Raw genomic sequence first — 14,251 nt, forward strand, 5'->3', positions numbered from 1 at the left:
AAGCAGGGTAGTAGAGCCTGAGAAAGTAGGAAAGGCTGGAAATAATTATGCAAGAAAGCTAGTTTAACACCAGACACTCCAGTTAGTCATATACGCAGCTTAATATGTTAGTGATAAAACAGGTTACATGATTTGAAAAGTATAAATGCACTTTTTCTCTTTTTATTATGTATCTTAGTTTCCATCACAGAAATGTACTTGTATATTCAAGGTGAGAAGCTGTTTTTTAAGATTTGTGTCCTTGATACTTTTTCAAGATCACACATGGTTCTGCTATCCGAGAAGCTATTTACTTGAAGAATCTGGAATGCTTATCATTTCATTTTGGATTTTCTATTTTCAGATGAAGGAAACAATTTCTAGTTTCACAGAGGTTTCTTGGCTTATCACCTTGATGGACTTTACATTTATTAAATGTTAATCCTCACAAGATTACAAATAGCTGACCACATAATTACTACTGTTTCGGGTCATTCAGCAGCCTGCACAGCTGGGCTGTGACGTACCTGGCACACCGTGTGGGGAGGTCAGCTGTTCTACAACATGACGCCTGAATCTCCTGATCTAAGTCTGAATAACAAAAAATACACTGTCTCCATTTTATAACCCTGCCTGTATCATATGATCCTGTGTGAAGTAAATTAGGTGGTCCTGATTCAAATTCATAAACTATGATCCCTGACAAACAGTGCCAATCTCACTGTGTATATTTGATGTAAGACAGAAAGAGGATGGTAGCAAGTAACTTCAGTTGACATTTTGAATTAAAGTAGTGGTCAATCGGTAAAGAGCTGGAGATATGAAGACATACTTTTCTTGGATACCAGGCAGTTCTCTGTGTTAGCTGAGTTGTGTTTTTCTATTCAGAACTTATTTCTTGGAATTAGTAGACACTTCAGGAATGCACTGAGATTTCTTTCCAATTACATGCTATTGACTAAATTACGACAGTAGGGTTTTTATGATATTTTCATATCTTATGACTCAAAACCCTTTAAGAGGCAATATATTTATATGGACATATTGAATTGATACATGCATATCCTTAATTACTCTTTTTATGCAAAAGCTTATGCCTTTCTTATCTCTGTAAGCTGTCAAGATTGTAGTGAAAATAGCCACAAATACAATATTGGTTGTGAATTCAGTGGATCCTGGTCAAGCCTTCAGTAAGGAAAATCCTCACCTGTGATATAAGACTTTTGCCATGCTAATTGGCAGATGAAGGAAACAATTTCTAGCTTCTAGTGTGTCAGTTAAAGAGGACAAGGATAGGGGAGAAAAAAAGAAGGGCATTGACTAAGTAGATATTCTCAGATAATTAGGTTATGTTGGCAATTTATACCCATTTATGAATTTCAGTCAATTTTCTGATCAGAATTGTGTCATAAAGTTAATAGACTGTAAAATTCGAGGCAACATCCTTCTTTGGGTAAACAGTTTCATTTGCAATGAATAAGGGACAGCTTGCTAGAAGACAATGGGTATATTTCCAAGACACTCCATTTTGTTTAATGCCTCCAACTTAACAATCAATGGAAAGCAAAATAAATCAATTTATGCACACTTTCTTCTCTGCCCTCCCCTTTATTCCCCCACCCCCACCCCCATTCAGTCTTGCTTTTCTTCCTCCTCTTCCTTCATTGTCAGAGAGAAATAACACTGGTGCCAAAGAGTCATATTTTACATTGGCTGGAAAGGAGTCATAAGCAAATGCTTATATACATAATTTCTCCTTTCCCCACTAGGGGATCATTTTATTTGTTTATTTTCTATCTCTCTCTTTTTTTTTTTCCTTTCTCCTGGACCCACCTCCACCTCCACCTCTAGGCTACCAACTCAGATATTGATCCTTCTCTTAGTCCTGAGTCCCACTCTGCTTCAAGCTGAAGAATTTAACTCTGTACATAGGTTAGAACTTAGTCTAGTCTATTCTGGAATCAGGTATATATAGCATTCAATGTGTCACTTTTTCCTTATTTATTATCCAAAATAGAAGTCTTTCCAGTTATCTGGGCTCACTTTCTGCTCTCCATATATTACTCTTCCTGATCATATTTCAGTTGTTTCACACCCGTCCTCCACAGCTGTTTTCATTGTGCTCTCTGTTGTCTACATTTGATGACTAACAAATCCCTTTGTACTTTCAGGGAGGTGCCTTCCAACTCAAGACTTAATTAAAACTTGGCTTTCTTTTGGAGAAGATTTCTTTCTCTTTAGCCCTGTTAAAAAAGAATCTGTTGATTATTCCAATTCTCAAAATATCACAAGATCATTAAGCGAGGATTAGTGTTTGTATTTTTCAAAATTACTTCTAGATTATAACTGTACTACATACTGAAAACTGTCCTGCTTCTTGTTTCTACATCATGCTCTGCATCTTTATTGTTATCATGTACAATCCAGCTTCTAACTCATTGAAAGTCTTGCCACCTCAACCATGGCTTTTCTCTTCACTTCAGGAATTACTTTCAGCTGGATGATTTTAATATTCCTCTAGATGACCTGCTCCCAATCTGGATCTTTCCGCTAACATCAGGCATCTATTTCAAGGTAACAGATTGCACTTTTCTATAAGGTAGAATAGCGCCACTTCTACCAAGTATTTACTATGCATACATTTCAATCCTTCCAGATGCCCCACTAATTGCTCAAAGACAACACTTTTTTAACCACATCAGTATTTTCAGTTCATTGTTACCTCACTTTTTTAGAACAATCTCTTTGAAAGATCACCTGGTAATGTTGTTCAGAAGGAGAGACACGTAAAGAGATGTCAATCTACTCTAACACGAGTATCAGTGTTGCCATCAAAAGCATGACTCACACAAACTCAGATTGAAAGTTGTTTTAGACACATAGAGACCCGCAAGGTTACTTTCACTAGTGGTTGTCAGTTCCCCGCAGCCAACGGGTCTTCATCTGTGGACTCTTGTGGGCTGCCCTGAAAGAGGAACTCCATTCTCTCCCCACCAGGGACAGATATGACACTGTTGTGTGAGCAGTATGTCATAAAGCATGTTCACCAGAGTCAAACTGTCTCTAGTGAATATTTCCATATTTTGGGTGGTGGACAATAAAGAAAGGAATGCACAGGCAGACCCCTTATCTGCTAAGAGATTGCCAGGGTGACACACCTGGTCCTGAACACAGGGCGTATTTTTAGGTCCCAGGGAAAGGCAGCTGGCAGTCTATTAGGGCCAAACATATACATATCCTGTCACCCAAGTATTTGACTATCATTACATAACAGATAAATGGTCATTTATGTTCACCATATACATCTACCAGAATGCTCATAAAAGGCAATATTAATAACAGTTAAACATGGAAGCCATTGAAGACAATTGAATGTCCATCAAGAATAGAATGGAAAATAATTAAGGTGTATCAAAATTATGAAGTCTATACAGTAATGAGAATGAGCTATCCACAAGCCCATGCAACAGGATAGATAAATCTCAATAATATTAGATTAGTATGAAGCTTAAACGTCGTTTGTGTCCATAGGGTTTAGGATTTTAACTGAGGAAAGCAAGTGTACTCCTCTTTGACCAAGGGTCAACTGTGTGTGAAACCTGGGAAACAAGCAATAATCTCAAATAAGAACGTTAGTTAGGTGTCATATTAAATTATTCCTGCCCAAGAAGGAGTTGCTTAGGGAAGTAGACCCTCTCCAATAAATTGTACTTGGCTCTACTACTGGAGGCACAATTCAAAACAAAGGATCAAGGGAGCCTGTTTGAAGAAGATGTGTTTTTTACATCAGAGGATTTTCTGTAAGAAGGACACAGCAAGGGAGTTTCCTAAAAAATCAAACAAAATGCTTATGAGAGAAACAGCTTGCTTTAAGCACGTGAAGAATGATGACCATCATTCCAGGCAAGTAAGAACTTTCTGGCATCCTCCTTCCTAAAGTTATTCTGGTTCTAGAAATACAGAGAGGAAAGTTATGCTAAAATAAAGAAGAAACCCCAAACACCCCCTTCATTGCGTGTCCCCTCTGCAGGTTCATCACAGCTTGTTAAAGGAGAAAGATTTAATTTAATTGAGTCTGCGAATGAACCTAAAGCACCATAACAATTTACTTGTAAGTAACCAGAAAAATAAATGAGCCTGTTGAACCTTTCATTCAGGGGCAAGCAAATATATTCCTCCACTGATTACAATTTAATTTCGTAAAGCAAAAATTAATTTCAGTCTACAAATTGTTATTGTTCAATATACTGGTTGCACATCTCTAATTATCTATTATGTCAGTTCGTGAGGGAGAAGTATATTGGTCTTGTTTACCCCAGTATTTCCAGCAGCAAACATAGTTTAGAGTATCTTACTAGTGTTCAATAATTAATGTTGGTGGAAAATGATGAATCCTTGACATAGCCATAATTTAGCCAAGAGTAAGCAAGATGTGGTGTATTTAAACAGACCTACAGTGATGGTGACATAGAATTAGAAAAGCTCGTAAAACAATCTTTTTTGCACACAAAGGACTAGCAAAGACATTTGCAGGTAATGGGAACAGGCCTGTCCATGTCCTCCCACTGGGGACCTTATACTACAGAGCTACTTGACTGTCACCCATACAGGCATGAGCTGGTAACTGGGATACCTACATAGGAAGATGAATCATTTCTCTGTATGATAGGAAAATGCAAAATACAATGTATCCTTAATATATAGTTAACTAAAGCTTTGAAATTTAAATTTTTATGAACCACCCAAAAAGCTTACTGAAATGCATATTCCTAGGCTTCATTCCTAAAGATTCTGATTTGATAGGACTCTAATGAGGTCCAAGAATCTTCATTGTAAGTAGACACCTGAGACATTGATAAGAATGGCTAAAATTAAAATAAGAAAAACAAAACAAGACAAAATAATTGGCAATACCATGTGCTGGCTAGGCTGTGCATATGGACTGACCGAAACTGTCAGTAAACTTGCTGGTGAGAGTAAGAAATATTACCATTCTGGAAAACAATTTGACAGATTCTTATAAAGTTAAACATGCACTTGCCATATGACCCAGCAATCCTACTCCTAGGTATTTATCCAAGAGCAATGAAAACATATAACTACACCCAAATCTGTACATGGAAGTTTATAGTAACTTTTTTCATAATTGCCAAATTGGAAACATCCCCACAGTCCCTGAACTGATGAATGGGTAGGTACACTCTGGTAACAGCCATGTAATAGAATACTACTTGCCTATGAAAATGAAAAAAGCATTGATACATATAACAACACATGCATGTAAAAAGCAATACACTAAATGAAAGACAGCCAGAAACAAAACACTGCTTACTACAAGATCCCAATTATATTATGTGATGGTTTAGAACTGTTCGTAACCCAGAAAAACATGTTCCTAAAGTTAATCCAATCCTGGAGTGCTGACCCATTGTAAATAGGATGATTTGATGTAGTTACTTTAGTTAAGGTGTGGCCCACCTCAATCAGAATGGGTCTGAATCCTATTACTGAGTCCTTTAAAAGATAAGAAAATTCAGATAAAGAGAGAAAGCCACATGAAGCAGTAAACTGAACTAGAAGCCAGAAGACAGTGAAGAGACCTGGAGACCACGCCATGTATCGCTGGCAGATACACCTGTCTTCACGGAGAAAGCATCACCTTGGTGATGCCTTAAATTGGACTGTGTCAGCCTCAAAACCATGTGCAAATAAATTTCCTTTGTTTAGCCTGACCCATTTCATGGTATTTGCTTATGCAGCCTAGTAAATGAAAGTACATAACATTATGGAAAACACTAATTAAAGTAGTTGCTAGGGAGTGTGGAGGGAGGGGATTGACTAAAATATTGCCTGAGGAAATCTATGTGGTGTGATGGGAACATTCCATATCTTCACTGTGATGACTTTTCTTTTTTTGAAAGCTCAAAATACCCCATTTCCCTTATCCCCACCTATTATTATTTTTTGCCCTTATTTTATTACTTTTCTACCAATTCACTAGATAAAGGGAGTGTCAGCCACAAGGTTTTTGCAATCACATGGTCATATGCTAAAATCTGTATAGTTATACAATCATTATCAAAGATCAAGGCTACTGGATTATAGTCCTGCCATTTCAGGTATTTCCTTCTAGCTATTCTAAAATACTAGAAACTAAAAAGGAATATCTATATTATGAGTCAGTAGTCATAATCATTTGATAAATCTTATTTCCTCAGTCACACCTCCTCCCTCTCATTTGATTATTCTCTCAATCTTCAGAGATATCTGGGCAATGACCATTTTAACTTCTTTGTGCTGGAAAGGGGTGTCAACCTTATGGGGCAAAGAAATGAAATTGGGTGATGTTCTAGGAGAGGCTGTTACCTCTGGGTTTCAGGGCTTATCTGGCGTAAGAACAGTCTGGAAGCCTTAAGTTTTTGAAAAAAAAAAAAAAACTTTCTAAGAAAAACTTTTATGGAGTCTTAGATAGAACCCAGGGTATTCTTTAGGGTTTTTAGGAATATTGTGGTTAGGGCTTGGCATACTGTGGCAATTTTTCAATATCTGGCTGAATTTTACATAAGAGTAACCTCCAGAGCAACCTCTTGATTTTATTTGAAATCTTTTAGCCGCTGAAACTTTATTTTATTTCATTTATCTTCCCCTTTTGGTCAAGAGGGCATTTCAATCCCATATTAACAGGGCCAGGCTCATCCCTGGGAGTTATATCCCACGTTGCCAGGGAGACTTACACCCCTGGGAGTCATATCCCCAGGTATAGGGGAAGGTAGCAATGTTGGCTTAGAGAGAGAGAGGCCGCATCTGATGATGTTTAAATGTTGAAACTCATGGAAAACTGGTCCTCAAAAGATAAATTTTACTGTATTTAAAGTATACCTTAATATACTTAAAAAAGGAAGAATTGATGGAAGGTCCTCTGTGTTGATTCTGACAGAAGTATTTTGTGTGTGTGGTGGGGAAGCTAGTTAGCCAAATATTTTGTTTGTAGCACTCTCAACTACTGTTTTTGTTTTCGGCAATCTGGAGTAATGTCGTGCTCTATTTTCTAAAGAGAAGGTGGAAATTAGACATCAAGGTGGGACCTAAGCTCCGACATGCATAACAAGAACTGCATCTGTATTCCCATCAGAAAATAGGTCTGGATGAAAGTTCTGTGCATCTCTGTAGATGAACTTTTCAAACAGAATTATTGAGTTACAATTCAACATACTATACCATTAACCTATTCAATGTGTACAATTCAACATTCTTAATAATATTCACAGAGCTGTACAACCATCACCACAATACATTTTTAAATGCTTCTATCGCCTAAAAAGAAAACCCAAACCCATTAGCTGTCATTACACATTTTTCCCAACCACCTGCCACCAACCCTACACAACCACTGCTCCCCAGAAAAAAGATGTTCTTCAATGTAATTCATTCCTGTGAGTGTGAAACCACTCTGATTGGACCTTTTGATGAAGTTACATGAGTGAGGTGTGTCCCGCTTCAAGGACAACACGTCTTAATCTTATTACTGAAGTCCTTTATAAATAGAATGAAAATCAGACAGAGAAAAAAAGAGGGAAAAGCCAGAAGGTGAACATCAACGGGACTGTAAAGAAAGGAGTGACTAGAAGATGCTGCCGTGTGCCTTGCCATGTGACTAGCTAAGGATCAAGTTTCATCAACAGCCAGCCCCAGAATGCCACAGTCTTCACAAAGGAAGTATCACCTAGGTGATGCCTTTGTTAGAACATTTCCTAACCTCAAAACCATGAGAAAGTATATTTCTATTATTTAACCCAACCATTTCATGGTATCTGTTTGTGCAACCAAAGAAACTAAATATATGGCACTTCTTAGTTTAACTTTTTGAGTAACTGCCAGAATGTTTTCCAAAAGGCTGTACCCTTTTACATTCACACCAGCAGTGTTCTAATTTTTCCAAAACCTCATTGACACACTTTATTATCTGTCTTTTTTATTATAGTCATCCCAATTGGGTGTAAAGTGATATCTTATTATGGCTGTGGTTTGTATTTACATAATGATTAATAATGTTGCATTTTTCATGTGCTTATTGGCTGTTTGTATATCTTCTTTACAGAAATGTCTATTCAGATCATTTACCTATATTTTAATTGCTTTTTTATCTTGAGTTATGAGTCTTCTTATATATTATAGATATAAGCCCTTCTTAGATATGATTTGAAATATTTTATCATGTTCTGTGAGTTCTTTTTACTTTCTTAATGTTATTTCTAAGTAGAAAACATTTTTATGATTGATGGAATCCAATTTATTATTTTGCGTGGTTTGTGTTTCATGCATCATATAAGAAACTATTGCCTAATACAAGATCATGAAGAGTTATGCCCATATATTTTTCTATAGTTTTTATAGTGACAGATCTACAATTAGGATTTTCCATTGACCCATATGTCTATTTTTATGTACCATACACTTTTGATTACTTTAGCTTTGTAATAAGTTTTATAATAAAGAATCGTGATTCCTCTAGCTTTGTTGGTTTTCAAGATTGTTTTGGAAAGACAGAGTTTCTTGAATTTTTCTCTGAAAAGTTTGTTTATTTCTGCAAGAAAGCCATCTGGGATTTACATAGGGATCATATTGAATCTGTATAGGAAATTTTGTATTACTTGCAGAAAGAACAGCTATTTGAAAATTGAAGGAGAGAGCCATACTGAATAGCTTTGGAGTTGGAAGTCATGCCAAGAAACATAGGGCAAAAAGTCCCTAAAGGGTGAACAAGTTGACACACATAAAATATCAGGTATTTCGTTGTGTTTAAGGTAAAGAGTTGGAGTCATGGAAGGGTGGACAAGTATCCACTGCATTTAGATTGGTTCTGCTACCAATTCTTCTTTTTTTTTTGAATAACAAGGTGATATCTATTTAATGTGTAAGAGTAACCTCCAGCATAACCTCTCGACTCTGTTTGGAATCTCTCAGCCATTGACAGTTTGTCTCATTTCACTCTTCCCCTTTTTGATCGAGAACGTTTTCTCAATCCCTTGATGCTGAGTCTCAGTTCATTCTAGGATTTTTCTCAATCCCTTGATGCTGAGTCTCAGCTCATTCCAGGATTTCTGTACCACATTGTCAGGAGGGTTCATACCCCTGGGAGTCATGTCCCACGTAGACAGGGGGAGGGTGGTGAGTTTGCTTGTTGTGTTAGCTGGAGAGAGAGGCCACATCTGAGCAACAAAAGAGGCTCTCTTGGGGGTGATTCTTAGGCCTAGATTTTAAGTAGACTTGACCTATCCTTTATAGGGTTAAGTTTCATATGAACAAACCCCACGACTGGGGGCTCAGCCTATAGCTTTAGTTGTCCACACTGCTTGTGAGAATATCAAGAATTCAACTTGGGGAAGTTGAATTTCTCCCCATTCTCACCATTCCTTGAAGGGGACTTTGCAAATACTTTTCCAATCACTGATCAAATCATTCTGGGATTCATCACTCTGGACAAACCAACAAAATACCATGTCCTACTCAAGATTCCAAGTACTTATGGTGTTCAATCAAGCTATCAACATAAGTTACATTAGGAGATGCACTAGTCAAAATATAAATTTTGTACCAAATAAATATTTTTTGCTTTAGTCTCATGCATAAGTTGAAATTTTAAAATATTAATTGCCTTCTATTTTCAGCACCCTGCACTAATGACATTCCTTTGTTCTTCCTCATGCACAAACATTTTTTAAATTTGTACATTTAGTCACTATCATTATACTCTCTAGGCATTCCTAGATTATACCATCTCAATCTTTATCGTCTATCTTTCTTTCTGATTTCATTTATGCACCCAGCTCTCCTCCCTCTATCATTTTCACATGCAGCTTCATTCAGCGTTTTAACATAATTGTATTACAGTTAGGTAGTATTGTGCTGTCCATTTCTGAGTTTTTATATTCAGTCCTGTTGCATAATCTGTATCACTTCAGCTCCAATTACCCAATATCTTACCCTATTTCGATCTCCTGATGGTCTCTGTTACCAACGAAATATTCCAATTCTGATTTATTACTTACCTACTACACTTGAATGAAATTACTTTTAAATGGTGTAGTTCTTTAGCCCATTCACCACCCATACATTGAAGAATATAGGATTGTATGGATACATGATTATAAGTAGAATGTTCAAGATCCCAAAAAGATACTTTCACCTTTTGCATGCAAAATTAGCATAACATAAAACTTAGAATATGTTCAGAATATATAAGACATTTAGAATGGATGAATACACAAAAACGTAACAAAATTACTCTTTTAAGATATTACCTCCCACTAGTATATGAATTGTCTCTATTATATACTATAATATACACTATAAGTGATATTTTATTTCCTTATTAAAAAGCAATCTAACAATTGATGCTCTAGCTGCATCTAAGAGTAGACTATCAGAATTGCAAGGAATTTCAGGATATTAAATATTCATTAATAATACAATGCAGTCTTCAATCTGTCTTTTGTTTTAGCTAGCAAGCTGAAGAGAGAACTTCCAAATGAATACTTTTCATTGTTAATGATCCTGTTCAATTATTTTTATTTAGTTAGCATATATCACTTTCTGCCACTAATAATCAATCTTAGTTATGGATACATCATTAATTCTAGGCAAAGAAGTATAATGATAATTTTAAAGAGACTTAATGACTATACCACGGTTGAGATGAGAATGATATTAAAGCATATTTCATTAGTTGGTTACATTCATTCTTTCATCTATATAGTGAGTTTAGGGGAGTTATAGGATTACTTTATTTGATAGACCAGACAACCAAAAAGGAGTATATATACATACCAATAAGCTGGCTTTTGTATGGGTGGCACCAAAATTCAGTTGTGCAGCTGTTTATTGATTGAGCCAGGAATTGAATTAGTATTTGTAGTATGGGGTAGTATGCTTGGAGTCACTGACCCTCATATGTTATAAATAATTGACAAAAATTCCATCCTTGTGGCCTGGAATGAGAGATGGAAGAAATTAAATAAGCAGTTCACATGAAGAGACGATAAGGAGAAAAATATATAGTTACATTTATCATACTGTATTAAATTATTACATAATTTGTGCTTCCTTATATCTGATTCTGAAATAAGATTGAAGTGGGGAAAAAGGAAAGTATTGGAAAATGGCTGTATTATTGTAATTAAGCTAATGTGGTTGTTCTTATTCATCTCTAACTGCATGATATGTACTCTTTAAATCCTAGTAGTCTTTAAATGTATGTGCATATGTTTTTCTCCATTTTTACATTTGGATGCTTCTCCTTGTACTCTGATATGGTATATGCAGTTCTCCATATTCATTTAACTTTAAAAATAAAAACAGACACCTGCTTATATATCTCCTTGCCGTGCTTATGGATCCAGTCACCATAAATGCAACATTGCATATTTATTGAATATAAAAATTAAACGAGATCTTACACTAGGATGCTTGTGTTGAAATAACCATGTGTTCACATACAATTAAAAGATAAATTTCTTGGAAAATCTATTTAAGTAACATCTAATTTTAGACAAAATAATCAGACACTGCAAACATTTTCCTTGTAGGTTAAGATCTTCTGAAATCACAATATAACTCAGTACCAGTAAACCCAGTTTTAGAACAAAGAGGAAATTGAAATTCATTTAATTTTTAGAGTCCAAATATAGATCTTTGGGGGCAGCCCGCCAGCAGTTTCCTTGGGTCCAAGAAAATAAATATCATCCACCTCAGATTTCAAAGACAAAACAGAGGGAGTATTCTGAATTCTCCATCAGCCAGCTTTTTTCAAATATTCAAATAAGCAGTATCTTCCTCCTATGGAGAATGATTCCCCCTGTAATTAGAGTATAAAAAATGTGATGGATACAATATAAAATGTAACCATCTGCATTTCTCAGTCTTGTCTTTTCCAGTTAGAACTCGCAGGTGTCTTTTAAACAATGATGAATTAGAAGGAATGCTCTTTTTTTTTTTTTAACTCATTTGTCTGTTAACTACTTTTGTGATAATAATGCATTTGCATTTTTAATTTCCTCAGTTGTAAATGAGAACCTCTGAACCACTTCCTAATTATTTTACAATTTTCTTGTAGTGTTCATTATTCATGCTTTCTATTTACTAAATAAAAATGACTTTTACTCCAAAGGGCATTTGCAATTCTTATCATGCTGAACATAGATCATCTGGCTCCACATAAGAAATAAGGAGTAAAAGAAAACATAGGGACATACCTCTCAACAATAAAAATAAATGGACATGCCTGTGCACCCATGCATATAGAACAGGGTGTAGAGCAGGGTATACAATGCTATAATGGAATCCAGGTTTATTAATTTTTAAGTATGATTTAAAACTTTCTACTCAACTCATCTTATTTGAGAAAGCAGCGCTACCAGCAAACAAACTATTGACTACCAACCAATGAAGAAGATAGAAATCCATATAAAATATTTTACTACAATCTGCAAAGATATTATTTTAGAGGGCATTGATATTGTAAATCATGTAAAAAAAAAAGCTTACCAGTTGCATGATTTATTCAAAGTTATTTATAAGCATAGCATGCTGGAGCAAGTTCCTGTTGGCTCATGAGAACCCATGGTTCACTTCTCTTCTCAACTTCACATTTAGTCAAATCTTTGTAGCCCGAAATTGGCCAGGGTAAGAATAGTTGCACAGTGGCAATTATTAAATGTTAAATCAGGGCTAGGCTGTTTATTTGTACCCTACTAAGTGGTACCCCAGTAGTATACCTAGAAGGCCCAGCAGAACTCCTTCTGCTTAGTAAAAAATATATAGGCAACATGATTTCTGATAGGATCATTTCCGTGTGGCTGTGTGATGATGATAGCTGGTAAATTCAGAGATTGAAGGGGTGGTAATTACCAAGTGGTTGAAAGAAAAGTGAGCATCTTAGTTGTTCTGGTGATGTGTTTACTTCCTTTTTTTTCTGCATGGGTATAAATAACAGCTGAGAGTGATTCCTTTTGTTTCCTTTTTTAGGAGAATGAAGTAAGCTAATAAATTGTTATTATAAAATAACCCATGGTGAACACAGGCTTTACAATGATTCTCTGGATACTTTATTTAATAAGCCTATGGTTAAGCTAACTAAGATATCCATTTTTGGTGGTTCTAAGCGTGTTCTTTGTTTTCTTAAAAAAAAAAGAAATATATGAGGTGCACATGGGTAGGAGCTCCCTTCCTACATGAGGTTGGTGCAGCCCTATGGGCACAATCTCACTGCTATTCAAGTGACCAAAATCTACTGTGGAACACAATGGTCTATAGTGACTCCTGTCCTCAAATATGGTCACATATATCAGTTATTTCCTTTTTGAAAGCTGCAGATTGCTAGGAGAATAACTGAGGGTTCAGCTGAAAGAAGGCAGCAAATGTAAGGGGAATTATTAATACAATGACAGTATCAAGTGTTACAACACTGTTAAAAGATAAAATGTGCATGTGTAATGTAGAGAGGAATCTGTCCCAGCTAAACACAGAAAGTCATTAAAAGACAAGCCCTGTCTGCATGCAGCTTCTAGTCAGCTGATGGGAGCACTTCAACAAGCAAAGAACTACCTATGCCAAATGCAGCTGATGGAGTAATTAGAGGGACGTGAAGAAAATTTTTGGTGTAGTTGAAATGTTCAAAAACAGGATGTGTTGATATCTTTACAACCCACTGATTATTTCTATATTTAAAACTGGGGAATGTTAGGTCATGTAAATTATACCTCATTTAACATACTTAAGATGCATCTTTCCTGTGATTGAGCTTTCCTTTTCTATAACCCAGGGGAAATGAAAACATATATAAATGACATATGCATGGATATTCAAAAATTTTGGAATTAGGATTTTATAATGGGAATATGAATTTAAAAAATAAATATTAACTTCTTTTTTTTATTTAACTTTCAAAATAGTCCATGAGAGTCCAGATAGAAATTATAATTTGGATATCAAAGCCATCAATTTACTTTGTTAAGGAAAAAAAAAAGCCTCAAGAAAATAAAACGAAGACCTTGGGGTATGAGAAGAGCATGTGCTGTACTGCAGGACCAGGTGAGCATGGAGAGTAAGATGGCTTTTAATTCTAAAGGAAGAGTTAAGACCTTGGAAGAAAAGTATGGAAAAGCTACGGAATAGCATCATTAGTTACTTTTCTAAGGGGAAACTGCACATGAGTAGAACCATTCACCCACAATAGTCATCATCCAAGAGATCTCAAAATGTAACCTGCCTTGAG

This window comes from Tamandua tetradactyla, chromosome 1 (assembly GCF_023851605.1).
Source record: "Tamandua tetradactyla isolate mTamTet1 chromosome 1, mTamTet1.pri, whole genome shotgun sequence".
NCBI classification, from domain to species: domain Eukaryota; kingdom Metazoa; phylum Chordata; class Mammalia; order Pilosa; family Myrmecophagidae; genus Tamandua; species Tamandua tetradactyla.